Source organism: Neoarius graeffei, chromosome 1, assembly GCF_027579695.1.
Source record: "Neoarius graeffei isolate fNeoGra1 chromosome 1, fNeoGra1.pri, whole genome shotgun sequence".
In the NCBI taxonomy this organism is placed as follows: domain Eukaryota; kingdom Metazoa; phylum Chordata; class Actinopteri; order Siluriformes; family Ariidae; genus Neoarius; species Neoarius graeffei.
In genome coordinates this window covers 28,611,361-28,637,997 of record NC_083569.1, presented here as the reverse complement: position 1 = coordinate 28,637,997, position 26,637 = coordinate 28,611,361, and the positions used below count along the sequence as shown (strand labels likewise).

At 41.8% G+C, this 26,637-nt stretch overlaps 10 non-coding genes and 1 pseudogene across 10 annotated transcripts; 8 read left to right on the top strand and 3 right to left on the bottom strand.

Annotated features, from left to right (window-relative positions):
- The first annotated feature begins 3,300 nt into the window (after positions 1-3,300).
- On the top strand, positions 3,301-3,415 carry LOC132896284 (U5 spliceosomal RNA). The gene has a single exon (XR_009655988.1). It is a non-coding gene; the product is annotated as a U5 spliceosomal RNA (small nuclear RNA).
- Positions 3,416-3,592: 177 nt separating this feature from the next.
- On the top strand, positions 3,593-3,783 carry LOC132898503 (U2 spliceosomal RNA). Its single transcript, XR_009656542.1, has one exon. It is a non-coding gene; the product is annotated as a U2 spliceosomal RNA (small nuclear RNA).
- Positions 3,784-7,493: 3,710 nt separating this feature from the next.
- Positions 7,494-7,684, top strand: LOC132898471 (U2 spliceosomal RNA). The gene has a single exon (XR_009656528.1). It is a non-coding gene; the product is annotated as a U2 spliceosomal RNA (small nuclear RNA).
- Positions 7,685-10,028: 2,344 nt separating this feature from the next.
- On the bottom strand, positions 10,029-10,101 carry trnav-aac (transfer RNA valine (anticodon AAC)). Its single transcript has one exon. It is a non-coding gene; the product is annotated as a tRNA-Val (tRNA).
- Positions 10,102-10,188: 87 nt separating this feature from the next.
- Positions 10,189-10,260, top strand: trnag-ucc (transfer RNA glycine (anticodon UCC)). The gene has a single exon. It is a non-coding gene; the product is annotated as a tRNA-Gly (tRNA).
- Positions 10,261-15,850: 5,590 nt separating this feature from the next.
- Positions 15,851-15,923, top strand: trnat-agu (transfer RNA threonine (anticodon AGU)). Its single transcript has one exon. It is a non-coding gene; the product is annotated as a tRNA-Thr (tRNA).
- Positions 15,924-20,162: 4,239 nt separating this feature from the next.
- On the bottom strand, positions 20,163-20,326 carry LOC132896365 (U1 spliceosomal RNA). Its single transcript, XR_009656008.1, has one exon. It is a non-coding gene; the product is annotated as a U1 spliceosomal RNA (small nuclear RNA).
- A 1,547-nt stretch (positions 20,327-21,873) lies between these two features.
- On the bottom strand, positions 21,874-21,945 carry trnad-guc (transfer RNA aspartic acid (anticodon GUC)). The gene has a single exon. It is a non-coding gene; the product is annotated as a tRNA-Asp (tRNA).
- Positions 21,946-22,290: 345 nt separating this feature from the next.
- Positions 22,291-22,405, top strand: LOC132899142 (U5 spliceosomal RNA). The gene has a single exon (XR_009656649.1). It is a non-coding gene; the product is annotated as a U5 spliceosomal RNA (small nuclear RNA).
- Positions 22,406-22,593: 188 nt separating this feature from the next.
- Positions 22,594-22,689, top strand: LOC132898961 (U2 spliceosomal RNA; annotated as a pseudogene).
- A 394-nt stretch (positions 22,690-23,083) lies between these two features.
- LOC132898149 (U2 spliceosomal RNA) lies at positions 23,084-23,266 on the top strand. Its single transcript, XR_009656459.1, has one exon. It is a non-coding gene; the product is annotated as a U2 spliceosomal RNA (small nuclear RNA).
- The last annotated feature ends 3,371 nt before the right edge of the window (positions 23,267-26,637 follow it).

The following is a 26,637-nucleotide window of genomic DNA, read 5'->3' as shown; positions in this document are numbered from 1 at the left end:
GCCACTGGGGGTTGGCATTGGGTTTGTTGGAGCCATATTTATATTCAACTTAGGTTTGTAAAACATATTGCCATATAGTTACTCAATGCATTTTTATTTAGTTATATAACTTATTTTGTTAGTTATACTTACCAGATGTATTCCTGCCTACCTGAAACTTTAACTGATTTCTTGCCACATGACTGCGGACACGCCCCATAGACGTGCCGATGGCACGAAGCCTGATATTTAATTAGTGCTTCCGGCTTGTGTTTGCTAGGATGGCAGTAGATAGGAAAAGTTTTCAGACCGCAGAAACCCAGGAACTCAAGACGTAATTACTGTTAGAAATACTTTGCTTTACTTTCTTTGTTTGCAACTGGAAAGAGAACCGGACTGGATGGAATAAAAAACAACACCAACTTTACTTCATCTTTTCCGTGAGTGCTTAATTGACTGCGTGTCGGGAACCACTTGCTCCATCCTCACTTGGCGTTCTGAAAAACGCCATAACAAAAGTCTGAAAACTCCGAAGCCCCGACAGTAACAAAGGACTGCTTTGAAATAATTCGAATTATGTGAGGATTTATCAGTGGTTGGACATTAAATTGATGCTTTCCTGTGGAGCTTAAGAAAGCGCAAAAGAAAGCAACAGGCTGCTGCAGACCAGTTAGACCACCAAAGAATCCATGATGCTCTGATGACCCACCACATCAAATGGCTGTTCAATCCTCCCTTTGCTGCACACTTTGGCGGTGTGTGGGAGCGACTCATCAAGCTGGTGAAAAAGGTACTCCTGTCAGTCCTAAAGCAACAGACACTTGATGATGACATGCTGCACACAGCCCTCTGTGAAGTGGAGTCCATCCTCAACGACAGACCCATAACAACTGTATCCAGTGACCCAAATGACCTTGACCCACTGACTCCCAACCACCTGTTGCAGCTGAACACCAAACCCCTGCTGCCCCCTGGTGTCTTCGACATAAATGATCGGTACAGCAGAAGGAGATGGAGGCAGGTGCAATACCTGGCCGACCTCTTCTGGAAGCGCTGGACAGCTGAATACCTCATGCTGATGCAGCAGCGGCAGAAATGGACTAGTGCCAAAAGAAACTTCAAAGAAAACGATGTGGTGGTCATCGTAGATCCAACATCGCCAAGAAGCTCCTGGCCTTTGGGCAGGGTGCTGAAACCTTCACAAGGCCCTTTGGCCCTGGCAAGGAGCGTCATAGTGAAAACTAAGACCAGCATCATCCAGAGGCCGGTCGACAAGCTGTGCTTGATCTTAGAAGCTGAGGAATCGGCTTAAAGGTCTGGCTGATTCTGCCAGGCCCATGAGCTATGAGCTCCATGTCTTTGCACGCACCCACATATCCTGACAAACCTACATACTTTGATTGCGTGCCCACACACCAGCCCATACATGCATACATGGACTTTCACTTATACAGCACATCTACACTCATTGCTATGCACATACATGGACTTCTCACTCATGCAGCACACTAACACATTGACTCCCAAGAGTCAATGGACTGCGTTTTTTGGACACCTTTTTTTCCTTTTTGGGACCCATACCCATGGACTTTGGGGGGGATTGGGCTCACTATGAACCCTATGGACTTTGGGTTTTTTAAAAAAAACAAAAAAAACCCACAAAAAAAACAGAAATTACAAAAAAAAAAAAAAACCCTGTATTGTCACGTATTGTAAAATTTCACTCTTAAACACTGTTTGAAACTGATGATTCGATTTTGTGACATCAGTTAGGTACTATGTATTTTGACTAGCATGTTATGGCTCCATATATTGTTTGTTTATTGTAATTGTCATCACGTAGTATTGACAATTAGGGGCCAGTGTGTTGGAGCCATATTTATATTCAACTTAGGTTTGTAAAACATGTTGCCATATAGTTACTCAATGCATTTTTATTTAGTTATATAACTTATTTTGTTAGTTATACTTACCAGATGTATACCTGCCTACCTGAAACTTCAACTAATTTCTTGCCACATGACTGCGGACACGCCCCATAGACGTGCCGATGGCGCGAAGCCTGATATTTAATTAGTGCTTCCGGCTTGTGTTTGCTAGGATGGCAGTAGATAGGAAAAGTTTTCAGACCGCAGAAACCCAGGAACTCAAGACATAATTACTGTTAGAAATACTTTGCTTTACTTTCTTTGTTTGCAACTGGAAAGAGAACCGGACTGGATGGAATAAAAAACAACACCGACTTTACTTCATCTTTTCCGTGAGTGCTTAATTGACTGCGTGTCGGGAACCACTTGCTCCATCCTCACTTAGCGTTCTGAAAAACACCATAACAGGGTTTCTGTCCCCAGTGGCGATTCTAGGGTCTAGTGGGGCCCCAATCAGAAATTCATTGGGGGGCCCCACCACCGCCAGCCCAACCACCACACACGCACACACACAACAGAATTTCACTAGGACAAACTCTGGACCTTTGTAATTTTAATAAATAACCAACAAATTGTAGCAAGTATAGTTTTGTTTTATTTCACAAGTTAGAAATATTTTATTTTCATATTTTATGAAAAGTAGGGACTAGGCTACTTAATAACATAGCAATAGCTTTTGACGTTAAAAAAAAACAACATAAATAAATAAAGTATGGTCATGCTAGCGCGAGTGAAACAAGACTAGCACCATTTGCACTACATCATTCATTATCAACGGTAGGGAAAAATACTATTGTCTCTGTTCATTATTATTGCTACTGACTTACCACCATCTTGTTTTCTTCTCCCCTCGTCTTCTTTTTTCTTCTTTCTTTTTTCACTCCCGGATGGATAGTTTCTCTTCATAATAATTTAGCCATGGAGGTCTACCAACACGCAATATGTGCACGTTAATAGCCTACAGGGTTTCCGATTTGTGCAAACATGTGGTTGCACGCGCAGGAAGGGATCCCTCTGCAGACTGCAAGCGCTGATTGCTTGAAGATTTTTGTCACTCAAAAATGTGGTCACACAATTGGCTGCTTAGCATTTTGTTCCTCCCAACAGCTTATTGTAAACGGGAAACCCGTGAGAGTCAGACTCAGCGAATGACTTTTCAAAACGCAAATTTCGATTCTTCTTCACTCTCGACTCGCAAATTTCTCTATCAACTGCTGTGCAAATTTCGACTCTCTGTCGCCACCTGGTGGGGGCCCCAAGCAGCTGATTGGCTTGCCTGGTGAGAAAAATCGCCTCTGTCTGTCCCCACCAATGTTAATACTAAACCTACGCCCTTGGCTGAGAGTCTCCCAGCCTCCAATCCAGTGTCACTAACCTGATCCAGTGTTCAGTGCAGCTCAGGTTTCTCTTCACTGATGCGCAAATCTTTCACCTTTTACTAAACATTTCCGAGGAGAGGGATGTTAATGAGCTCAGCTTATTTTTGCAGGCTTTGCTCTGGTAGAGCTGGACATGTTTCATGGTCAAATGTTAGAAATATCGAACCTTTTGCATGGAAACCACACACACACACACACACGGTGACATCTCTCTTCAAAAGGATCCAGCTGTTGGGGGCGGAGTCTAGCTGTGTTTACCTTTCTGGAGTTTAATATTTGGAAGTGGTTTATTTAAAGCTGTTGACTACAGCAAGCTATCGCTTTTTGGCTAAGATTAAGTGTGGTATCTGTTTTTATCAGTTTAATATCTGATATGTTCTGTAAATAAGTGTTTTATTAAGCAAATTTTTATAACAGAGAGCTAAAATAGGGGCTTGTTCTATAGTATTGAAGTGTCTCCAAGAATGGAGTTTTTGTTCAAGAAAGATACCTTTTTTTCTTTAGTAGATGATTTCAATGTTTGGTATGTTTTCCTTATAAGAAGAGTAGTGAGATATTTTACAGTGAGAAATTAGTGTTAGGGCTGGCTTTTACTATTCTATGCATCTTCATGGTGTTGGAGTAGTTCTAGAAATAGTTATCTTAAAAAAAATTCTTTCTTTGCTTGGTTTAACTTTTCTCCATGCTCAACAAGCAACTGGACTGTTAGTCTGCAGTAATTCTTTTCCCTACTTTTTCATTAAACAGATCACACAACACCCCCTACCCCTTCTTTTTTATTTATTTACTTATCTATCTATCTATCTATCTATCTATCTATCTATCAAGAACGCTTGTTGGCCAGACATTTCTCTGCCTGTTTGTAATGGCTAACAAAGGTGCAAGAGATGGGCCCAGGCCACCTTACCCTATACCAGCTTTCTGGACCTCCAGTACAGTGTTCTCACTGATGCTACCAAAACATGAAAGTTCTGGATGTGTGCAATATTAGAGATATTGATTTCCACAAACAAACAATGCTTGCATTTCATGCAGAAAAGAAAAAAATCTTGATTTTTGTAATAGTATTGACTAAAAACTTTGCAATAAGAAGACAGAAGCTGCTAGAAAGTATGTAGAAAGCCTAGAGCCCAGTGCAAGAGCCTGCTATATGGTGAAATTGCAGTTAATCAATAGTCTGGAACCATATGAAATGGGAGAGGAGCTGAGTAAAGACAGCGCATTGCTGCTGGCTGTGACATACCCACACATCATCAACTACTTTTTTTTTTTTGCTAAGTCCCCACACTGCTGAGGATCTGAAGTGTTTCAAGGGACTAGAAGCTTATTACCAGATGTGCTGTGGCTGGGTCAGGGAATGAAAAGCATGGGAATTTGGTGACACATATCTGGTGAAAGCAAAGGTGTGTACTGTGTACATTACATGTACAGTGATATACTGTAGGTCATGAATCACATCCCCTGTGGGCCTACCTCAGCTGACAGCAGAATGCTGATTGTGATTTTTAACTTTAGCTTCCTCTCAAGAGAACATACAGAAGCACCATCACAGCTAGACAGTAGAAATATGGTGTCATGTTTAATTTTCAGGCATTGATCAAAACTTAAAAAAAAAAAAAAACCTCATACCTGATACAAAGTGAACTGAACACGCTCTTATGTTGTGTGGATTTTTGTCGCTCAGATCTTGGTTTAGTTTGGCAAGCCAGAGACGATGACACTCCTCTGACAATTTTCTGATTTCCTCCCCCTGATTTTCAATTATTTTAGGTAATCGGTAGAAGTACAGATGTTTCTCACGATCTGAGCGATTGTGGCAACCCAAAACTGTGCAAGTTAGGAGAGGTTGAATACAGAATCTTGCTTTATGCTGACAACATATTACTGTTCATTAATAACCCTGAGAATTTCATCCCGACTTTAAAATAAATCATAAATCAATTTGACCTGATTTCAGGGTATAAAATTAGCTATAACAAGTTGGAGGCCTTACCATTGGGTGACTTGGGGGACTGGGTAACTCCTGTCAGTTTCCTTTTCAGGTGGTCAACCTCAGGTTTTACATATCTGGGCATCAGAGTTTCAGCAGACATTAAAGAGCTGTATAAACGAAAATTGAAAGCAATTGTAACATTTGTTAAAGATAACCTTAACAGGTGGTTTGATCTTCCGATGTCTTGGATGGGTAGAATAAGTTTGATTACAATGAATATATTTCCCAGGATATTATACCCTATGCAAATGTTGCCACTTAAGATGAATAGGAAAGTCATTTTAGATGTTGAAGGATCTCTGTCAAAATTTATATGGCATGGAAAGAAACCTCGGAGAAGGATGAAGACCTTACAGATGTCAAAAGACAGTGGGGGTCAGGCACCTCCCAATTTCCTTTACTACAATTGGGCTCGTAATGCCCGAATAATATCAAGCTGGCTGAAAAATGTGAGTTGGAGATACTGAGGTCAGTCAGCAATTCAAGAAATAAAGACAAGCAAACTGAAAGGAATCTGTGATAGCTAACTTTCACAGCTCATCAGAGGAGCATATCAGCAGAAAAATAGTGTGTAATGAGTTGATTTGGTCATTGTTGCAAACAATGCCACAGTTGTGGGTTTAATCCAAATAGTGGCTGTTTTCACAGATGTGCTGCTTTGAATTCGGAGAAAGAAATTTGATCTTGACTTGGCTGAAAGTGCAGATGATTCAGATGGTTTGCAAGATGACAAGAAAGTTTTTCTCTGTTAAAAGCAAGCAAGATGGCAGTTACTGTTTTGGAGAATGTGGGCCTCAAGCTCACTACCGCTTACATGCTAAGCAAGCACTCTACCACTTGTGCTAATTCCCCTGCTGTGTTTGAGGGTTTGTCCAACTAACTACGGCAAGCCCCCCCCAACTGCCCTTCCTGGCCTGCTCATTGCTCTCTGGAACCATGCCTGAGTTTCCACTGGTTCGTGCAAAACGTGCACACTTCGAAAACAATATTTTCATCTTTTACAAACAAACTATAACTCTAGAAAACTCTTTAATGGTCTTTCTAGTTTATAACACAATTTCTTAATATTAGTATGCTGATAATGCCAATGCTGAGTGTTTAAATATTTCCTCAATTGCACTTTTTTTTTAACAAAACCTCGATCATCTTTTCAAAGTCAAAGCTCGAATCCCTGGAGCGCCATGCGCTGGATTCGGACGAGGAGTCTGTTCCTGGGAGGTTCTAATCCCACTGGGGTTTTATCCCGGGGTTTCGTACCAGGCAGCGGATTCATTGTATTATATTTAGTTTTCAATATCTCATCTCAGCTCTCATCTCATTATCTCTAGCCGCTTTATCCTGTTCTACAGGGTCGCAGGCAAGCTGGAGCCTATCCCAGCTGACTACGGGCGAAAGGCGGGGTACACCCTGGACAAGTCGCCAGGTCATCACAGGGCTGACACATAGACAAAGACAACCATTCACACTCACATTCATACCTACGGTCAATTTAGAGTCACCAGTTAACCTAACCTGCATGTTTTTGGACTGTGGGGGAAACCAGAGCACCCGGAGGAAACCCACACGGACACAGGGAGAACATGCAAACTCCACACAGAAAGGCCCTCGCCGCCCATGGGGCTCGAACCCGGACCTTCTTGCTGTGAGGCAACAGCGCTAACCGCTACACCACCATGCCGCCCCTAGGTTTCAATATATTATTTTTCCAATATGTTATTTTTTTGTATTCTTGTCTCAGCAATGGTGAAATCGAATTTGTAAATAAAATCAGTGCCCTGACTCTACTCATCAGGCCAGAGCTCTTCTCTTTCTGTGTATGTTTTGTACAACATAAGGAAACAGTATAGTAACTATAACGGTAAAGATATAAAACAAGAGAGGCTGGCAATGATATAAGAAAATTCTACAACCCAGAAACAGATGGGCTTTTAGGCAGTGCCTCAATCTATATATTACAGATTTCCGGGGAGAGGAATGTTAATGAGTTCAGCTTATTTTTGCAGGCTTTGCTCTGGTAGAGCTGCACATTTTTGGTGGTCAAATGTTAGAAATATTGAACTTTTTGCATGGAAACCACACACACACACCCAAAGCCCAAAGCGATGTCTCTGTTCAAAAGGATCCAGCTGTTGGGGGTGGAGTCTAGCTGTGTTTACCTTTCTGGATTTTAATATTTGGAAGTGGTATATTTAAAGCCATTGACAGTAGTAAGTGGTTGTTTCTTTGTTGTTTGTTTTAGATGAAGCATAGTGTTTGTTTTTATCACTTTAATATCTGACATGTTATTTAACTGAAGATGTTATATTAAATAGACTTTTTGACCAAACAGCTGGAGTTGGGGTTTGCTTCTTCTGCTCCACTCATCAACCTGGTTTTATAGTATTTCCAGGAATAGTGCCTTGTCCTAAATACAAAGAAACAGCTTTCTTATTTGATATATTCTTTAAATAAAGATAAATGAGTTTTCTAAAGTAATGAGTGGGAATAGAGCTTTTTCTATTCTATCTGTTCACATGACATTGTAGTAGATCTAGAAATTGTCTTGTTAAAAAAATAAGTAAAGAAATAAGTTCTTTCTTTGCTGGGTTGACCTTTTCCCCATTTCCTGGTTTTCTCCATGTTCAACAAGCTACTGGACCGTTAGTCTGCAGTAATTCTCTCCCCTAGGTCACAACCGGCCATACGATTTTTTGGCATTTCCCAAATCGCTGCGTTTTTTTTTTTGTTGTTCATGGAGAAAGACATGCGTTGGCCGTAAGTTTGTTTTGCAACCTGAAAAAAACGTAAGCACCCGTAAAGTTTGTTTGACATGACAAAGAACCTCTGCGGCCGGTCTGCGGCCAGTCTACGGCGCAAAAATCAGCACGTCACATGCGCACCCTCCGTGCGTTTCTTGCGTTTTTTGCACGTAGACCAGCCGTAGGAGCACGTACAGCCGGTTGTGACCGAGGCTACAGATCACACAACACCCCAACTCTTTCTTTCTTTCTTTCCATCAAAAATGCTCGTTGGTCAGACATTTCTCTGCCTGTGTGCAATGGCTAATAAAGCTGTAAGAGATTGGCCCAGGCCACCTTACCCTATACCAGCTTTCTGCACTTCCAATACAGTGTCACTAACCTGGTTAAGTATAACCTAGATTTTGAGTGGTGTAAGGTGCTGTGTTTAGGTTGCAGTCTTTTCTGGAGGTGTGGACTTGAATCCCACTTCTGATATTTGCTATCGCGGGTTATGAACGGGCCATGGGTTTTATGCTCATGGTTTGCGTTTAGTGAATGCTTGTCGGGAGTTTTGCCTGCATATGAGTGAAAATGGAAGCTTCAGCTAGCATGCCTTTTCAGAAAAATTTGTATTTTTTTTTCAGTTTGTTGTGAATATCTGCCACACGTTACAATATCAGTAGGTATTTTATGTTTTTAGATGTATAAATATTCAGTTTTAGTTCGTGGAACGACATGTGACGTTTGACTTGGATTATCATGTGGTTACAATGTCAACTGAATGTTGACATTGACAAATTACAAAACTAGAAATTAATACAAACAACAAAGAATGATTAACCATGTAGCCAGCAGTCAGGGTTCCGAGAATTTTTTTTCCAACAGGCTGACGATTTCAGGTAAAACCTTCAATCGTGTTCATGTGCTGCTGGAATTTCATTATATTATTCAAAGGTTTGACAGTGAAAACAACCCTTTGGCTATGTAATGGTTCGCACCCTGGATTTTGACTCTAGTGATCTGAGTTCAAATCTCAGTGGAACCTTTGAAGCCTTTGTTTGTGGCTTCTGAATGCACAGACTGTCTCAACTATATGCTCCTTTTTGGTCAAGCAAGCTGTCACGTCCCAAACCCTTTGTTTCCATTAAAGTGCCAGTCTTCTGAAAATTATATTACCCCTGGGAATTATACCTGATAAAACTAGACATGTTTAATAGTTTACTGTCTAAAATGTATTTTAATACGAGACCAGGAACATGTTCTGTTTATTTGGTAAAGTTTGGCTCGTTGAGTCCACCATTACAAGAATGCGTTCCTGGTAAGTTACTGTTTGTTCAAAGAAGTGACATCATATGCAAAATGCTTAAAAGTTAGTGGGCATTACAGGCTTTGTCTGTTTTGCAAATTGGAGCAAGCTTTTAATGATGTTTTTGATTTATTCTGCAACAAAACTAAAACCAAAGCATGCCTCCTAAGGGGTGTGTCCTTCAAGGCTGTTCAAGTGACATTTAGTGTCAATGCAAATTTGCAGCGTTCTGATGCCATGTGCAGCCCGGTTGACCTGAGCTCACTCTGGAAACGAGCAACCAAGTGGTATTTGAGAACACCACCTCCCCATAACGAATTGCAATGTCCATGCTTCCACAGTCAACAGACATGTACATAATGCCTTGTTTGGAGGGGCCAAGGAGGGGACTGAGGACTGGTCTTTCCACTAGCAACGTAAGTACTTGTTTGCAGGCTTGAATGACATCAGTTTGCCCCTGCGTACGTTCGACCCATGAAGCGGTGAAGAAAGAGCACGGGCTCCTGCGTGTTTTCCTTTCGTTGGCAACAAGCGACAGGTGTATATTTGTCCACAAACAGAGAACTGTAGAGTCACTGTTTAAGATTTGTTCGGCAAATGTGTCCGTACCTTGGCTGGTCAAAAGCAAATACTTGCTTCCGTAGTTGGCACGGACAGAGCAGAGATCACAGCTCAGCAGTCACTCACTGCCGAGTTCAAAAAATAAATAAACCAACCCAGCGCTGTTTCTGCCCGGTTTCGAACCGGGGACCTTTCGTGTGTTAGACGAACGTGATAACCACTACACTACAGAAACCTCAGCTCTTGGACCGATCAGCTGTTGCCTGGGCCTCAAATACAGAAGCAATGGCACTTAGGCATGGGTCCCCAGGGTAGGCCTGCAGCGTTGGTGGTATAGTGGCTAGCATAGCTGCCTTCCAAGCAGTTGACCCGGGTTCGATTCCTGGCCAACGCACACCCTTTAATGCTTCGTTGCTCTGATGAAAGGCAGAGAGCATGGCGAGGCGCTTGGGAGCAAACAGCAGGAACGGATCAGTTGCTTGTCACCGCCTTGCCGAGGAGGTGACCGAGGGCTGATCCTTCTGCTTTCCGCTCGCGTTGCATGTAGTCAAACAGCGTCGGTTTGCGCAAACCTGGGCGTGTTTGAAGGACGCAGGCACCTGTGTGTTTGTCTTTCGTTGGCGGCAAGCTACTTTGCCTGTTTTCCACAAACGGAGAACTGCACAGTCACGGTTTGAGAGTTAATAAGCAAACGTGTCTGAATGTTGGCCGGCAAATACTCGTTGAGACAGGATGAAGCCTTCCAGAGTCAATGCCAATTTGCAGCGTTCTGATGCCGTGTGCAGCCCTGTTGACCTGACCTCACTCCGTAAACGAGCAACCAAGTGGTATTTGAGAAGACCACCTCCCCGTGACGAATTGCAATGTCCGTGCTTCCACAGTCAACAGACAGGATGATAATGCCCGATTTTGTTTTTCAAGCAGCCGTCACGGACCTTGACGGAAAACCAGAGAGGCAGGGAAACCGTTCAAACGAGGTTTTGTCCCGATGGTCGTCTGCACGTAGGAGAACATGACAACCACTAATCCACAGAAAGCAATCCGGTCACGTTAAGGGTCTGTCTTTCTGGCTGTTTCGAGGGTACCTGATTTTAGCAAGGCGATAACTGGACGTTAAGGGAAGCAGTGCTCAAAAGGCAAAGCGTGGCTCTGCCAGGTTTCTCAGGAGCGTCTATTCGCTTGTCAGGTGCAAGGGGAAACCATTGCACAGCAGAAAAGACGCAAAGCTTTTTCAGCGTCTCGGTTTGGGACTGTTCCAAAAGGCACGGACGGAGCAGAGATGGCAGCTCGACATTTGTTCGCCACCAAGTTCAAGAAAACGAGCACCGATTCCGCCCGGTTTCGAATCGGGGACCGTTCTCGTGTTAAGCGAACGTGGCAGCCGCTACAGCACAGAAACCACGCGTGTGTTAGCTCTTGCCTGGCCCTCAAGAAGAACACAGATCACGCTTAAGCGACTGTCACGAGGATAGGGGCACGGCCTTGGTGTCGTAGAGATGAGCTGGTGGTCGAGTGTGACGAGGATCAGCACTGAAAAGCGCTGCAACAACATCACGGGAAGAAATCAAATGCCTTGTTTGGACGGGCCAAGGAGATGACTGAGGACTGTTCCTTCCGCTTTCCACGAGCGACGTAAGTAGTTGTTTGCACGGTTGAATGACATCAGTTTGCCCCTGTGTACGTTCGACCCATGAAGCGGTGAACAACACGGGCTCCTGCGTGTTTTCCTTTCGTTGGCAACAAGCGACAGGTGTATATTTGTCCACAAACAGAGAACTGGAGAGTCACTGTGTAAGATTTGTTCAGCAAATGTGTCCATACCTTGGCTGGTGAAAAGCAAACACTTCCGTAGTTGGCACAGCTCTTTTGGCTCTTCTTACTATAAGGAGCCGGCTCTTTCGGCTCCCAAACGGCTCCTGAGATTTTATTTTTGATTTAATTGCTGCAATTAACTAGTTAATTAATTACATTATTATTTATATTTTATCAATAGGATGTTTTCCATTTTTTTTTTAGTTTTTGTAGCCATTGTAAAGCTTTGTAAAGTATAGCAGTGTAACAATGGTCTAGCTATAGAAATAAAACTTACTTACCAATTAATAAATTATTTTCTCACAAACATAATGCAAAACTGTGTTATATTACCAGTATAAAATACACAGCTGATTTTCCCCTCCTCAGGTGCCTCACAGACTCCTCTCCCCTGCGCTCCACAACTTTGAGCATTACACCAATTTTCGTATTTTCGCAGCTGTGAATGACATCAACCCCCCACAACCAAAAAAAGTAGGCGTACACCATGCTACTTTTTTCCTTTGAATGGTAATAGACAACACAAAGACGCAATCGGACAGCAACTTTTGTGAAAGTCTCTCTCTCTCTGAGGCACCTAAGGACAAAAAACTAATTCGGCTCCCCAACTCGGCTCCCACCGAAGAGCCGGCTCCCGTCGTTCACTTCAAAGAGCCGGCTCTTTGAACCGGATCGTTCGCGACCGACACATCACTACTGGTTTCCTACTGACCCAGACAAGAGGGCCAAATGGATTGCAGCTGCGAAGAGACAGGATTGGGAGCCAACAGAGTACTCCAGACTTTGCAGTGATCATTTCATTTCAGGTTAGTTTATCAGTTAATGCAATTTTGATAAAATATATAGCAAAAAGTAAATGGGTCAGTGTTTGTTAACCCATCTGAGCAGTGAAACAAGGCAGTGTTAATTTGTCTAGGGTTGCATGTAGCAGACATCAGACATAAAACGCAATAACAGAGGCTAGAAAGAAACGGCGGGCGGCACGGTGGCGTTGTGGTTAGCGCTGTCGCCTCACAGCAAGAAGGTCCTGGGTTCGAGCCCCAGGGCCGGCGAGGGCCTTTCTGTGTGGAGTTTGCACGTTCTCCCCGTGTGTTTCCTCCGGGTGCTCCGGTTTCCCCCACAGTCCAAAGACATGCAGGTTAGGTTAACTGGTGACTCTAAATTGACCGTAGGTGTGAGTGTGAATGGTTGTCTGTGTCTATGTGTTAGCCCTGTGATGACCTGGCGACTTGTCCAGGGTGTACCCTGCCTTTCGCCCGTAGTCAGCTGGGATAGGCTCCAGCTTGCCTGCGACCCTGTAGAAGGATAAAGCGGCTAGAGATAATGAGATGAGAAAGAAACGGGACACAGAAATAAATAAACAGGGCTCCATACCAAGGCTGGGTACAGTGTTTGTGATAAAAGACAGATCCAATTTAACACGAATCACAGCTTACTTTCTTGTTAAAATGTGCAAAGGTCTCCACCATCTCATACCGGCTTGCACTGAAGGACTTAAGTGTGCCGTCCAAAATGGCTGCGTCACGTGACTTGGTCAAGTGGGTGAAATACCTCAATTCCCTGCTGTTGAGATGAGTGAAGTCATCTGGCTGCCATCTTACCACTCACATCAATAGGGTGTGATCATTTGACTTCTGTGTTAAACTGTCATGTCCGATCAAATTTGCCCCAAGAAAAGTATCTCCTGACTTTTTTCCTTTCATTACCACTTCTAATTTTCTCAACTTTACCCACATTCCTTACATATCTTTATAGCACTCCCCTTCACTGTTGTTGTTTTTTTTTTCTTTCTTTTCCAGTTCAGTCTCTGATCATTTTTTTTGAGCAGCTCTTTTACTACTATAATTATTTTTACAGAGATTATTTCAGTTTTTCTTTGTACAGGAAATCATATATTGGACGCCATCCGGGAAATAAGCCATTGACCGGGAAATATGACCAACCCTGATTTAAGAGTACTTATCAATATACTTGGACTCAATTTAAACTAAAATCATGTTAAAACAGATAATCATGCCCATTTTGTCAATTTGTGCAAGTAGGTGTGACGTGTGTAGATGATCGACATTGTCATTTGTGCTTAGCCTGAGGTAAATGAAAATAACTGCTGACCAAACTAGAACAACAACATCTCTTTTTATTTGCATCCCTCATTGCCATTTCTGCCTAAGGCTATGGTCCTTCTTTCATTTAGGCTACTGAGGCTAATTTACTCAGTTCATTCTTCTTTTTGAGTTTGAGCCGTTGAGCTTGAGTTCTCACATTCAATATCAAACATGTCTAGACTTTGGCTTTGATCTAGTCTGGGACATTTCCATCAAAAATCTGACACAGTTACAGTGTTCATCCCAGATATCACTGTCAGATTTTCAACAAAAACAGACAAAACGATAAGACAGATTTTCTGTTATTTTGCTCTTGCAAACCATCATAAAATGCTGTAGGTGGGTCCACGCAAATGGCACTGCACACACACATAAAAATGATCACACACTATCAATACTCACAGGTGAAATGTCTGTCCACAACCTTTGACTTGACAGTTTGTACAGTTCACTGCTGCACATGCAGGCATTTTTCTTGCAATTTTTCTCACCAACTACATCAATAACTTGACCAGTTTTGTGTAGCTTCCAGTAGCCTAAATAACCATTCTGCTCAACGATGTGAGTGGTAAGATGGCGGTCAGATGGTGTCACTCTGATGAGCCTCTGAGCTTTCCAGATTTTTATGTAGAGATCAGTGCTCCAAACATGATTTACCGGGGCTAGTGGAGCTCTTGGACACATTGCTTCTAAATTGTTGTTAACAACCCTAAAGATACCACGTGTCAAGCATTTGGGTGTAAAATAAACCGGATCATTGATAATTTTATGTGACATGCTTTTGTTTTTATTCATGGAGAAAAGAGATCTTTTTAGATGGCAAGAATCACACTGCTATGGCAACAGGATTGTTTACTAGTATCTGTGTCAGTACTGAACATGCGTTATCTAGCCAAGTAGATTTAAGAAGAAGAAGCCTTTATTTGTTTCACATACACTCAAGCACCGACTGAATCACACAGTGAAATTTCTCCTCTGCATTTAACCCATCTGAAGCAGTGAACACACACAAGTGAGCAATGAGCACACACGCACATACCCACAGCAGTGGCAGCTATGCTACAGCGCCCAGGGAGCAGTTGGGGGTAAGGTGCCTTGCTGAGGGGCACCTCAGCCCATGGCTCCTATATACCTAACCACATCTTTGAACTGTGGCGGAAACTAGAGCACCCGGAGGAAGCCCACACAGACACAGGGAGATCATGCAAACTCCACACAGAAAGGCCCCTGTCAGCCGCTGGGCTCAAACCCAGGACCTTCTTGCTGTGAGGAGACAGTGATAACCACTACAACACTGTGCCACCCTAAACGTTGATATGTCAAAAAATTAGGAACCCGTAACATCACCTTGTTAACATGCATACCAAGTTTCAAATCTGGCTCATGAATAGTTTTGGATATATGCTCCGGAAACGAACATTGCTCTGAGAAACTAAGTCAAAATATATTTATGTAAAATTTTGAAAAATACTTTTTTCAAAAATCCAAAATAGCAAAAGGCAGCAGTTCACATGTTGCTTGATGTGTATACAAAGTTTCATGAAGATATCTTTAGTAGTTTTAAAGATATGGCCCGGAAATGAAAATGTGACCGGCCGGACAGCCGGCCGGACAGAACCCATTTCTATATCCCGCGCCAAAATTCATTTGGGCAGCCGATCAAAAAAGAACCAAAAATACTGGTTGATTTTTTTTGGGTTGCAGTTCTCATCACCTGAAAACCACTGGCTGCTACTGAGGATGGCCCCACATGAAGAGCCTGGAGATCAGTGAGGTCACTCATGGTGCTTATGGTTTGTCTCTTGAGGTCTTGGCCTGTCCAGTGTTTTTGTTAACTCAGATGAGAAAGTAGCCAGAATGCACAGCCCACTCTACGACTGACGCACTGCATTATTTAAAATGAGTGTCCATTTTTTGCGAGGCAAATAGTAAACAGAAGCTAACTGCAGCTAGGAACTAAAGCTGTGAGTGACTTTACAGCAGTTTCTGGGGGCTGTTTTGGGGATCAGCGCAGGGTCTTCAAGGTTCTGCTGTTGCTCCAATCTTCAGCAACTGTGAAAGAGTTAAGGCTCCATAGCTCAGTGGTGAGAGCACTGGTTTAGTAAACCAGGGGTTGTGAGTTCAATTCTCACTGGAGCCTATAAAGAGTTAGTGAAACTGTCTCTGAGTCTTACTTTTGCTGGACGCTACCAGTTTTAGTATCGGGTGTAAACAAACCACAGCTAATGGATTCTTAATCCTCCCTGCCCTTCTCTTTCAGTAAACGATGTTTTTTTTTTTTTTTTAATTATTAAAACAAAGAAAATGCAGTGAGAAGGTACATTCCAACATCCATGCAGGTAAACCTAGGCCAAAAATGGACATCATCATGCCAATAATTTTGAGCAATTTTGCACACATCATAACCATAAATAAGCTAACTTCTGCCTGTATCTATCCTTTGCTTCTCTCTGACTTAGATTATCCAAGCAATCCGGTAGTAAAGCTTTTCTAGTGGTAGCTTCCCTCAAACTGCAGACATCTGACATCTTCAATATTGCTTGCCTTCAGTATGTAAACAAAGTTCGCTTGTCCCCCGGGATAATGGCAGTAACGGTTGCTAATGTAAGTGTGAGATCAGTGCAAGGGGTCTGTTGCAAATTTTGACAATGTGGCACAAAGTTATAGAAGGGAACTTCTTTATAATCTCACTATCTGGTGTGACTCAGATGAGGATGGGGTCTCTTTTGAGTCTGCTTGCTCAGCTATCGGCTCCAAATCATCCTCAAACAAAAAAACAAAGATTGAGGATGAATTTGAAGAGCTTTCGTGTCTTTTTCAAAAGAATCGGTATCAAGAATTCACACCACTGAGGAGAATATTATAGAGTCTGTGTGGAAACAAAAGAAGGTCCTGATGCAAATAACGTCAAGCATACAGCACCACCAAGCTGTAAATCGCTGCGATCTAATAATGGCGGGCAAGCTTTTCGTGATTTTTGGAACAGGATTCAGATGCAGAAAAGCATTTTTCGAAACAGTTTTTTATTTATTCGCCAACTTTACAGTGTAATTGAGCACAGCACACACAGAAAACTGGGGGTTTTCTGACGTAACTTTCATTAGATTAGCACTTTAAGAACGATGCAGCCGAGTGAAATCCGCCTACCCGTCAGTCGCTGCGATCTAATAATGGCGGACAGGCTTTTAGTAATTTTTGGAACAGAATTCAGATGCAAAGAAGCATTTTTTTATTTATCTGCCAACTTTACAGTGTATTTGAGCACATCACACACAGAAAACCAGGTATTTTCTGATGCACCTTTCATGAAACAAGCACTTTCAGAACGATGCAGCCAAGAGAAATCCATGTCGCCAGCAGTTCAGGTCGACCATTTAAGGCATCCATTAAATTAAATCAATTTTCTGATATTTACCTAAAAGCTAAAAACACAGAAAACAGCTACAACTTAGTAAATGAAGATAAAATATGACAGAACTACAGACAAAAAAATCTGAACTTTAGCAAATGGATGCGTGAATTTCGACTAGCATCCTGTCTGTCAGTGTTAGCTAACGCTACTTATGTCATCTGCTGCACTAGTATATTTTGCCTGAGAAAGTTTCTCAACTAAAGACAAAATAAACAAAAGAACCTTGACTTACCTCTGTCTACTTTGCTAAGGCATCATGTTTAGCAGATAGTTACAACATTGTACAACACAAATCCTCATAAAATATAAAGTATTTTATAGTAAACGTACGGACGGCACAGTGGTGTAGTGGTTAGCGCTGTCGCCTCACAGCAAGAAGGTCCGGGTTTGAGCCCCGTGGCCGGCGAGGGCCTTTCTGTGCAGAGTTTGCATGTTTTCCCTGTGTCTGCGTGGGTTTCCTCCGGGTGCTCCGGTTTCCCCCACAGTCCAAAGACATGCAGGTTAGGTTAACTGGTGACTCTAAATTGACCGTAGGTGTGAATGTGAGTGTGAATGGTTGTCTGTGTCTATGTGTCAGCCCTGTGATGACCTGGCGACTTGTCCAGGGTGTACCCCACCTTTCGCCCGTAGTCAGCTGGGATAGGCTCCAGCTTGCCTGCGACCCTGTAGAACAGGATAAAGCGGCTAGAGATAATGAGATGAGATTAAACGTATGATGATGCTGTGTGATGTCACGCATTCTCACAGCGCATTCAATGATAATTCCAATGAAAATGTTTTTTTTTTTAATTGATGGGTGTAATTCACTTTAGCTTATTTTTTGTTGTCTAAATCATTATTGATGAACTCTCATATTGCTGGTGTTTTTAGAATAGATGAAAATGAATTAAAGTATTATAATAAACACTGAAGCAGAGGGAGCTCAGCTCCTGCTGGCTGTACTGCGGAGGCAAGGAGGCGGAAGTGAGCTCCGAGGGCTCCGCCCAATTTAATCTCTGGGTTCGGAACCTGAAAAGTCGGTCCCCTTCCGGATAGAAGTTTTGTTTTTTGTTTTTTTCCTGGTGCGAACCGTGACGACATCAGAGGGCGTGTTTTTAGTTTAGGATAAGTTTCTACATCTTCTTATGATTACTAGTTGGTCTGTGCTCGTATTTTGGAAGAAAGCAAATATCTGCTATGTCTGCAAGTCTTATGAAGACAAGGAGGCTCAGGCACCAAAGCGCAGTGTGTGGAGAAAATGTACCTGGCTCCGCATGTTGCTGGTGTTTTCGTTCTGCTCGCACGGCTTTCTGACCACCAGGGAAGAAATAAAAGAACAAAGCTTGCGGGCAAGCAATGCGATCCACCATCTCCGGACTACTGTTTACTTCTGCTGTGCACTATGCAATGCCTTCTGTCGATGACGCATTCTTGATAACAAATTTCTGTTGAAAACTCATGGAGACCAAGGGCATCACTAGGCCTTTTTTACTGGGGCACATGCCCCAGTAAAAATCAGCTGTGCCCCAGTAAGAAAATGTTGAACGATTTTTGTAACAAACTAGTTTCTTTGGCAGATCATTTATCTACTGTAAGCTGTAGGACAGAGTGTGTTTCAAACTTCTATCGCCTCTTCTTTCTAACTAATTTTCTGATTGGTCTGGGAGATTCTCACTGTAAACATAGTGTGCGTGTGGCGTGCCATGAGTCCATTTAGCCTACTAGAGAGATGAGTCTACTCTTTGGATGAGTCAGAGAACGGGCTCTGGATGAGTTAAGGTAGTGCGAAGTTTTTGCAACAAAACTAAGCAAACCATATTCTAACAAACCCATTAAACTACATCGAATTAAACGATATTAAATTACTTTTCCAGATGGATATCAGACAATTCTTCTCACGAAGCAGAGACGGGGCAGGGAAACAGTGACAGATGAGGAGGAGGGTGAGAGAGGTAAGATTAAGGTTGTAGGCTATGTGCTAGTCAGTCATAACTAACCAGCTAAGTTCGTGAATTGTGAGAGTGGAGGTGACATGTTTAGCATCAGCATGCATTAAAAGCCCAAATGCCAACAATAATTTTTTTGGGGACTGGGATGTGTTTTCCATCTCGTTGACCTATTCCTCGCATAACTTCATCCACAAGAGCATGAGAATTATCCACTTTGCATAGGTTGGGGACAGGAACGTTAAGGTGCATTGTGCGGGGGGGGGCATTTTGTGTGTGTGTTGGGGAGGGGGGGGTGCAGTGCCCCAGTAAAGCTTAATTCCTAGTGACGCCCCTGATCAAGACCCTTGCTCGTGCCAAGGTTCCCAGAAGCCTGACCTAAACCCGTTCAAGAACACGTTCCCTGGTGGTCGGAAAGCCGTGCGAGCAGAGCGAAAATAACAGCAACATGCGGAGCCAGCTACATTTTCTCCACATGCTGCACTTTGGTCCCTGAGCCCACTTGTCTTCATAAGACTTCAAACACATCGTGGAACTTGCACTCCAGCGCACAACATCAGGGGAGGGGAAAGAAGGAAGGAAGGAGATAGATAGATAGATAGATAGAAAAGCCACCAGCTCTATTTTTGACTCTGTCAGGGTTATGGGAAAGAGGAGAGAGCAGGAACGCATTCCCCCACTTTCAGAAATTATGCAGTCGATATTCGCGCATTTGAGGAATTCGCAAAGGTCTGCATGAAATTCTCTCCTTCCACGGTGCATCCTTAACAACCATTTTCTGCTCAAAACTCATGGAAACCCTAGCTGGGTGCTAAGGATAAAAGAAGCCTGAACAAAACCTGTTTCCTAGTGCTTAGAAATGCAGCAATACACAGAACAAGAGAGATTTTTTCCACATGTTACCCTTAAGAGCATAACCTTTCTAGCTCCTCAAAGATTTAAAACAGCTAGTAGCTCTTGATGTAAAATATCTGAACACAAAGAAAAGAAAAACTTCAGAAAAACAAACAGCTCTATTTTTGACTGCAACAGAATTAGGCAAAGGGGGAGAGCGCGAACGCAGTCCCCCACTATCCGAAATTATGCAGTTGAGATTCCTGCATTTGAGGAATTCGCAAAGGTCAGCGCAACCTGAGTGCAATGGCTGGGCCTCACTTTGGACAAACCACCTTCTTGATCATGGTATTGCCCCTGCCAGGTAAGTATGAGCTTCTTTGCCTGGCTGAGATGTAACCCTGCAAGGGTGTAGGCCGCTCCGTGAGGGCAGGCAAAGCGTCCGAGCAGGGTTTTGCATAATTTTTGGCCCCTCCTCTTCCAAGTCAGCACAAGACACTGGTGGTGATTTCATGTGCGCTCCCTCTACAGGTCAGACAAGATATGGACCCGACAAGACTTTGCACCGACTGACACGTAGCCCTTTTCCACCAACAGGGAACGGGTTCCGTTCTGGTTCGCGCACCAAAGTTTGATCCGTTCAGAGCATTTTGGTCAAAAATCCATTGGTTCGGACAGTGGTTAAATTGGCTTTTGTAAGGAGGGGGAGCTCTTCTTCACTCACAGTGGTCAATATCTCTCAAAACATTTTTATTTATCGCACCATCAGTTTAATACATATTTTATCAGCCTATGGCCTACTTATTTATATCTCACATCAATGCACATATTGGTAACTTATTAAGCCTATGTTTCACCATCAATCTACACTGTAATTTGTAAAACTTATTCACAATATACATCACCAATTCACATATTAGCAATAGTTATTTACATCTCATCAATCTACACTATTATTTGGATTACTTGTTTACATCTCACACCATCAATTCACATATTAACAACAGTTCTTTACATTTCACACCATAAATCTACATCAGTCAAATAAATTGTTTGCTAAACTTACTGACATGTCACAACATCAAACCACATATCAGCAATAGTCAGTCATTACAATTTCATTTACAACTTTCCAAATAAGACTTAGATCAAGTTTCTCCTGCCTTTCCTGTCTCTGTCTACATGCTCCTGGGGAGACTCCCAGAGCGTCTGGGAGACTAGGGATGTCTGAATCATTTAATTTTGTTATTTAGTCTAGTCTTAGTACCCCACAGCAACCTCATAACTTTGGCCAACCAAAGCAACATTGGATTGGGGGTCAAGCGCGCGAGCCAATGGAAAAATCCAGGCTGCCAGTTCTCACTATCATGAGGGAGGTTTGCTAACGCTCCATGTGCAAAAATATGTTAGCGGGCATCCATTAAATTAGCTAACTCAATTTTCTGATATTTATCTAAAAGCTAAAAACACAGAAAACTTTTTTTTTTGTCTGACTTTTACTAGACTTAGAAATAGAATATTATTAGAAGAACATCATCAGAGGGTCTACCATTGGCAATTCATAATAGTCATAATTGACATTAACATTAGGCATATTAAAGTTTGGTCGAAAGTCACTGGATTTATCTAGATCTGTTACTATTAATAAGATTTAATTGACACAAGATGTGGTTATTCATACACACACATTTTATATACATATGCTCAAGGGCACTTCAGCCCAACACCACCCCATGTTAACCGAACTACATGTCTTTGAACTGTGGGGTTAACCAGAGCTGACACAGGGAGAACACGCAAACTCCACACAGAAAGGCCCCCACCAGCCACTGGGCTCAAACCCAGAACCTTCTTGCTGTGAGGCGACAGTGTGAACCACTACATCCCCCTGCTGCGCAAGTTAATACATTTTTTAAAGCCTCCCCGTCGGGGAATCGAACCCCGGTCTTCCGCGTGACAGGCAGAGATACTGTCCACTATACTAACGAGGATGACGCAATAGATCTCATTTATCAATAAAAAATGTGGTATGGAAAGCACTTACTGCTGGGGTCAACAGCGCTCCTGTCAATAATCAAACTCCAGCTGATGTTTTCATATTTAATTTATAGGCCTACATCCGTAATATTGGACAGATCACACAACACTCAACTGTTCCTTCTCAAAATTCAACACCACCCACCCAGCTTGCTTATCTATCTATCTATCTATCTATCTATCTATCATTCTTTCAAAAAAGCTCGTTGGTCAGACATTTCTCTGCCTGCGTGCAATGGCTAATAAAGCTGTAAAGGCACCTCCAATCCAGTGTCACTAACCTGATCCAGTGTTAAGTGCAGCTCAGGTTTCTCTTCATTGACGCATAAATCTTTCGCCTTTTACTAAAGATTTCCGTGGAGAGAAATGTTAATGAGCTTAGTATATTTTTGCAGGCTTTGCTCTGGCAGAGCTGAACATTTTTAGTCAACAAATGTTAGAACTATTGATCGTTTTGCATTAAAGCATCTCCCACACGCCCCAAAAGATGATGTCTCTCTTCAAAAGGATCCAGCTGTTGGGGGCGGAGTCTAGCTGTGTTTACCTTTCTGGATTTTAATATGTGGAAGTGGTATATTTAAAGCCATTAGCCACAGTAAATTATCATTTCTCCGTGTTTTGGCTAGGATCAAGTGTAGTATCTATTTTAATTAATTTAATATTTGGTTTGTTTTTTGAACGAGAGTGTTATATCCAACAGGTGTGGTTTTTTTTTTTTTTAGAGTAAAGAGCTGGGCTTGGAGTTTGCTCTTTTCATATACCCATCTAATGTTATAGTACCTCTATCTTTGTTCTTGAGAAAGCTTTTTTTTCCTTATTTAACACACTCTTTAAATGAAGTTGATAAATGTTTTTTTTAGAGTAGAGAGAGAGAGAGAGAATAAAAATAAGAATTTGTTCCTTTTATTGTATACATTCATATGGTATTATAGTAGATTTAGGAATGGTTACCTTATTTTAAAAAAGAAAAAAAAAATTTGCCTGCCCTAACTTTTTTCCCTATTTTTTGGTTTTCTCCATGCTCAACAACACAGGTGTAGAATTGGGTGTGGGCGGTATGGGAGAGAAATGTTAACGAGTTCAACGTAAGTTATTGCTTTTCGGCCTTTTGGTTAAGGTCAAGTGTGGTATCTATTCTTATCAATTTAATATCTGATATGTTCTGTAAATGAAAATGTTATATCAAGCAGATTATTTTTTTTTTTAGAACAGGGAGCTGGAATGGGGGTTTGCTCCTATCAACCTGATATTGTAGTATTTTCAGGAATAATGCCTTTGCTCAAAAAAATGATTTTTTAATTCTTATTTGACAAATACGAATTTGACAAAAAACACTAAGTGAAGTTAATAAATGTTTTTTTTTTTTTTACAGTAGAGAATTAAAATAGGAATTTGGTTCTTTTATTCTATACGCTCATGTGGTATTATACTAGATTTAGGAATGGTTACCGTATTTTAAAAAAGAAAGAAAAAAAATCTTTATTTTGCCTGCCCTAACTTTTTCCCTATTTTCTGGTTTTCTCCATGCTCAACAACACAGGTGTAGAATTGGGTGTGGGCGGTGTGGGCGTGTCCCTACCAATATTTCTGACTGAAGAAAAAAAATCCCGCCCCGTGCGCGGCACACAAAGGGTTACTGTAGGTTTCCACTGGGCGAAACACCACGCCCAGTTTGCTCATGAATATTCACTCTGGGGGCGTGGCCGCGAAAATAGCCCGCACTTTTGGCTACCGTGTCAATTAGCAAGTGCGGTTGCAGTGATGATGATAACGATGGTTTATTTCAAACATGTAAACAAACAATGAATAAATAAGCAGATAACAAGAAAAACAAAACAGCATTTGCAACAAGAACAGGTATAAAGCCACTAAATTAGAAAATAAACCTTAAATAATATAGGTAATAATAATATATCAAAACAAAAGAAAACAAGACAAAAATACAAACAAGCACAGGATTATAGAGGGGCAGGGGCTCAAAGTCAGAAAAAGGGCAGCAAGTGCATTATTTTTTTCCCCGGTCCTTTCCAAAATATGGAAATGTAGAATTAAAATTAACGTACTAAGAGGAAGGTAAGTACTTAGCTATGTGTCCTGTGTTGGTGAAAGTGATATGCAATTGCCATTTCTTTTGTGTCAGCAAAATTGTCACTCACATTATCATAGGCTTGGAAGACATGCAAAGCAATAAAACACTGGTGCATTATTAGGCTTTTTTATTGTTAAAGATTTAACATTGAACAGTGAAACCTGAACTTTGAACAAATAAGTAAATAGCCTAATGGACAAAATGATAAAAATCAGTCCTTCTTCTCATAAGGTAGAAGCCTAACATTCCAGGGGCCTTAAAGCAGTAACCTTCTGGGGGCCATGTCCCTGTAGATATTAATGACCTCATTGTGATTTATCGGTATGTCTTTTTCAATCGAGAGGAGAAGGAGATCAGAGAGCCTCTCTTCTTTGCATAGGCTTCTGAGTACATTTTTCACAAGCTTTTGTTTTTGTTTTTTTCTGAAACATAACCCACATTTGATTTGAGCACATTGTGGAAGAGGTCGACGACTAGTTATATATACAAGAGGAGAATGTAAGCTTCCAGACGATATATGATACTTGCATGTACACCGAAGCACGCCCGAGGCAATTGATTGTGAACAGTAACAGGTCAGGTCATGTCAGTTAACAAGCATGCTTTAAACTACAGAGCATTAACAACAAGCATTAAACTACAGAGACTTAAATTACTCACACAAATGTCAGTAGCCCTGAAACGACACAGGCTCGCGGAGACTCACAAGAAACGTGTGCAACAGAAAGAAACGTCTAAATCTATGGATGCTTTCCTCCGACCTAAAAACGACTCTCTAGCTGACAAAGTGACTGCGGCAGAGGTGACGAGTGTGTATCACACTGCCCAACACGCAATATCATATCGGGCAGGAGATTGTGGCACAAAGCTAGCTGCAACGATGTATCAGGACTCCGACATTGCGAAGATGATGGCATGTGGTCGGACAAAGGCAGAAGCCATCGTCACGGACGTGCTTGCCCCTGCCTCCGTCGAAGATTGCTTGAAAGTCCTCAGAAGACCACTGAATGAGCAATGAGAGACAACAACCAAAGGTAAAGTTAAAAGTTATATTAATGGATGTAACAGTGTTGCATTAGCTATCTAGCTAACGTCAGTGAAAAAAATTAAAAATTAATTTAATTCTGTCTCTTATCTCTCTTCCTTATTTCATTCAGAGGCATACATGTCAACCTATACGGAATGTCTGTATTTTATACGGATTTGATTCAATAAACGTAGTATACGGGCGTACAAATAAAGTTATACGGATTCTTTAAAAAAACTTCAATATTTATTTAGAGCTATAATAAATTCCCACGATGATAAAAGAGCGCATAACATTTACAAACGTACTGTACGCCACAGAAAGCACAAACAGCCAGTAAAGAGTCTTATGAAATCGCGCGTTATCTTGTGGTAGCGAGACTTCGTTCCACTTTTGATCATGCGCACACCGCATTGCAAGAATCCCGCCAACCAGGAAGTATTTTGTTTGAAATGCGTATTTCCATCTGAGCGACTTTCACTAGCGACTGAAAAGATTCTGAATGGGCACTCCGGCAAGATCAACACAGACACTTGCTGTGACATGCAGCCTAGTGAGGTATTGGTGCAGAGTGCTAAAAAAGCTGTCATGGAGTACAATTCAGAACATTAGAGTGGCACTTTGTGTTTTTGTCGAACATTGGAGCTTTGTATTCATTCTGAAGGTTTATTGTTATTAATATTGAATAAAAAGTAACTGGGATATATCATTGTTAATTATCATTCAAATTTTAGGTAAATTATTTTAATTTGCATCTTATACGGATTTTATAAGGGGAATACGGATTTTGGAGGTTGGCTATACAGGTTTGATTGACCAAGGGTTGACATGTATGCAGATGCTGGTGAGTCCTAAACGTGTCCCCAAAGGCCTAAAGGTGTCCCCAAACACAGAAGAGTTTTTGCTGTGGTTGTGAGTTAAGAGACTTTTTTTCTACTGTTTCTGTGGTGCTGAGCCACTACAATTCCTGTTAATCCACTGAAAACTAAATGGAGACTTGCCACTATTCCTGCTGTACTGATGCACTGCAAAGTCTCAGACTCAATATTATATTATGATTGATTTAAAGTGAATCAATTGTAATGGAAAATAAATAAAATTGAGTAGCTTCAGTAAATCATAAGTGGAAGTGTGTCTGTCAAGTCATTGAATGGTCAAAATATTATGAATGTTTATTTAAAAAAAAAAACACATTTGGTGGCCTGTTCATGACCATACATCACCAATAACAGCAGAATAGGGTATTATTGATATACCATGTACGGTAGTATGTACTAGAAATGGGTAAACCACTATCTGTGAGTCTTCCAGCGGCCGGCGCGGCGCCGTCCCACATTGTCCCTCAAAAACATACCCCTTTTCCTCCCTTGGGTTTATGAGCAGGTGGTCACCCTACCCTACAAATGCCCAGATGTCATGTCCATACAGTTTGAAAGGGCTAACTGTTAGACCACAGCTCACATGTTCCAGCTGCCTCACTGTCCGCCTCCTCTGTTATCATTGTGGCAGCGCGCGCAGCGGCTTCTTCCC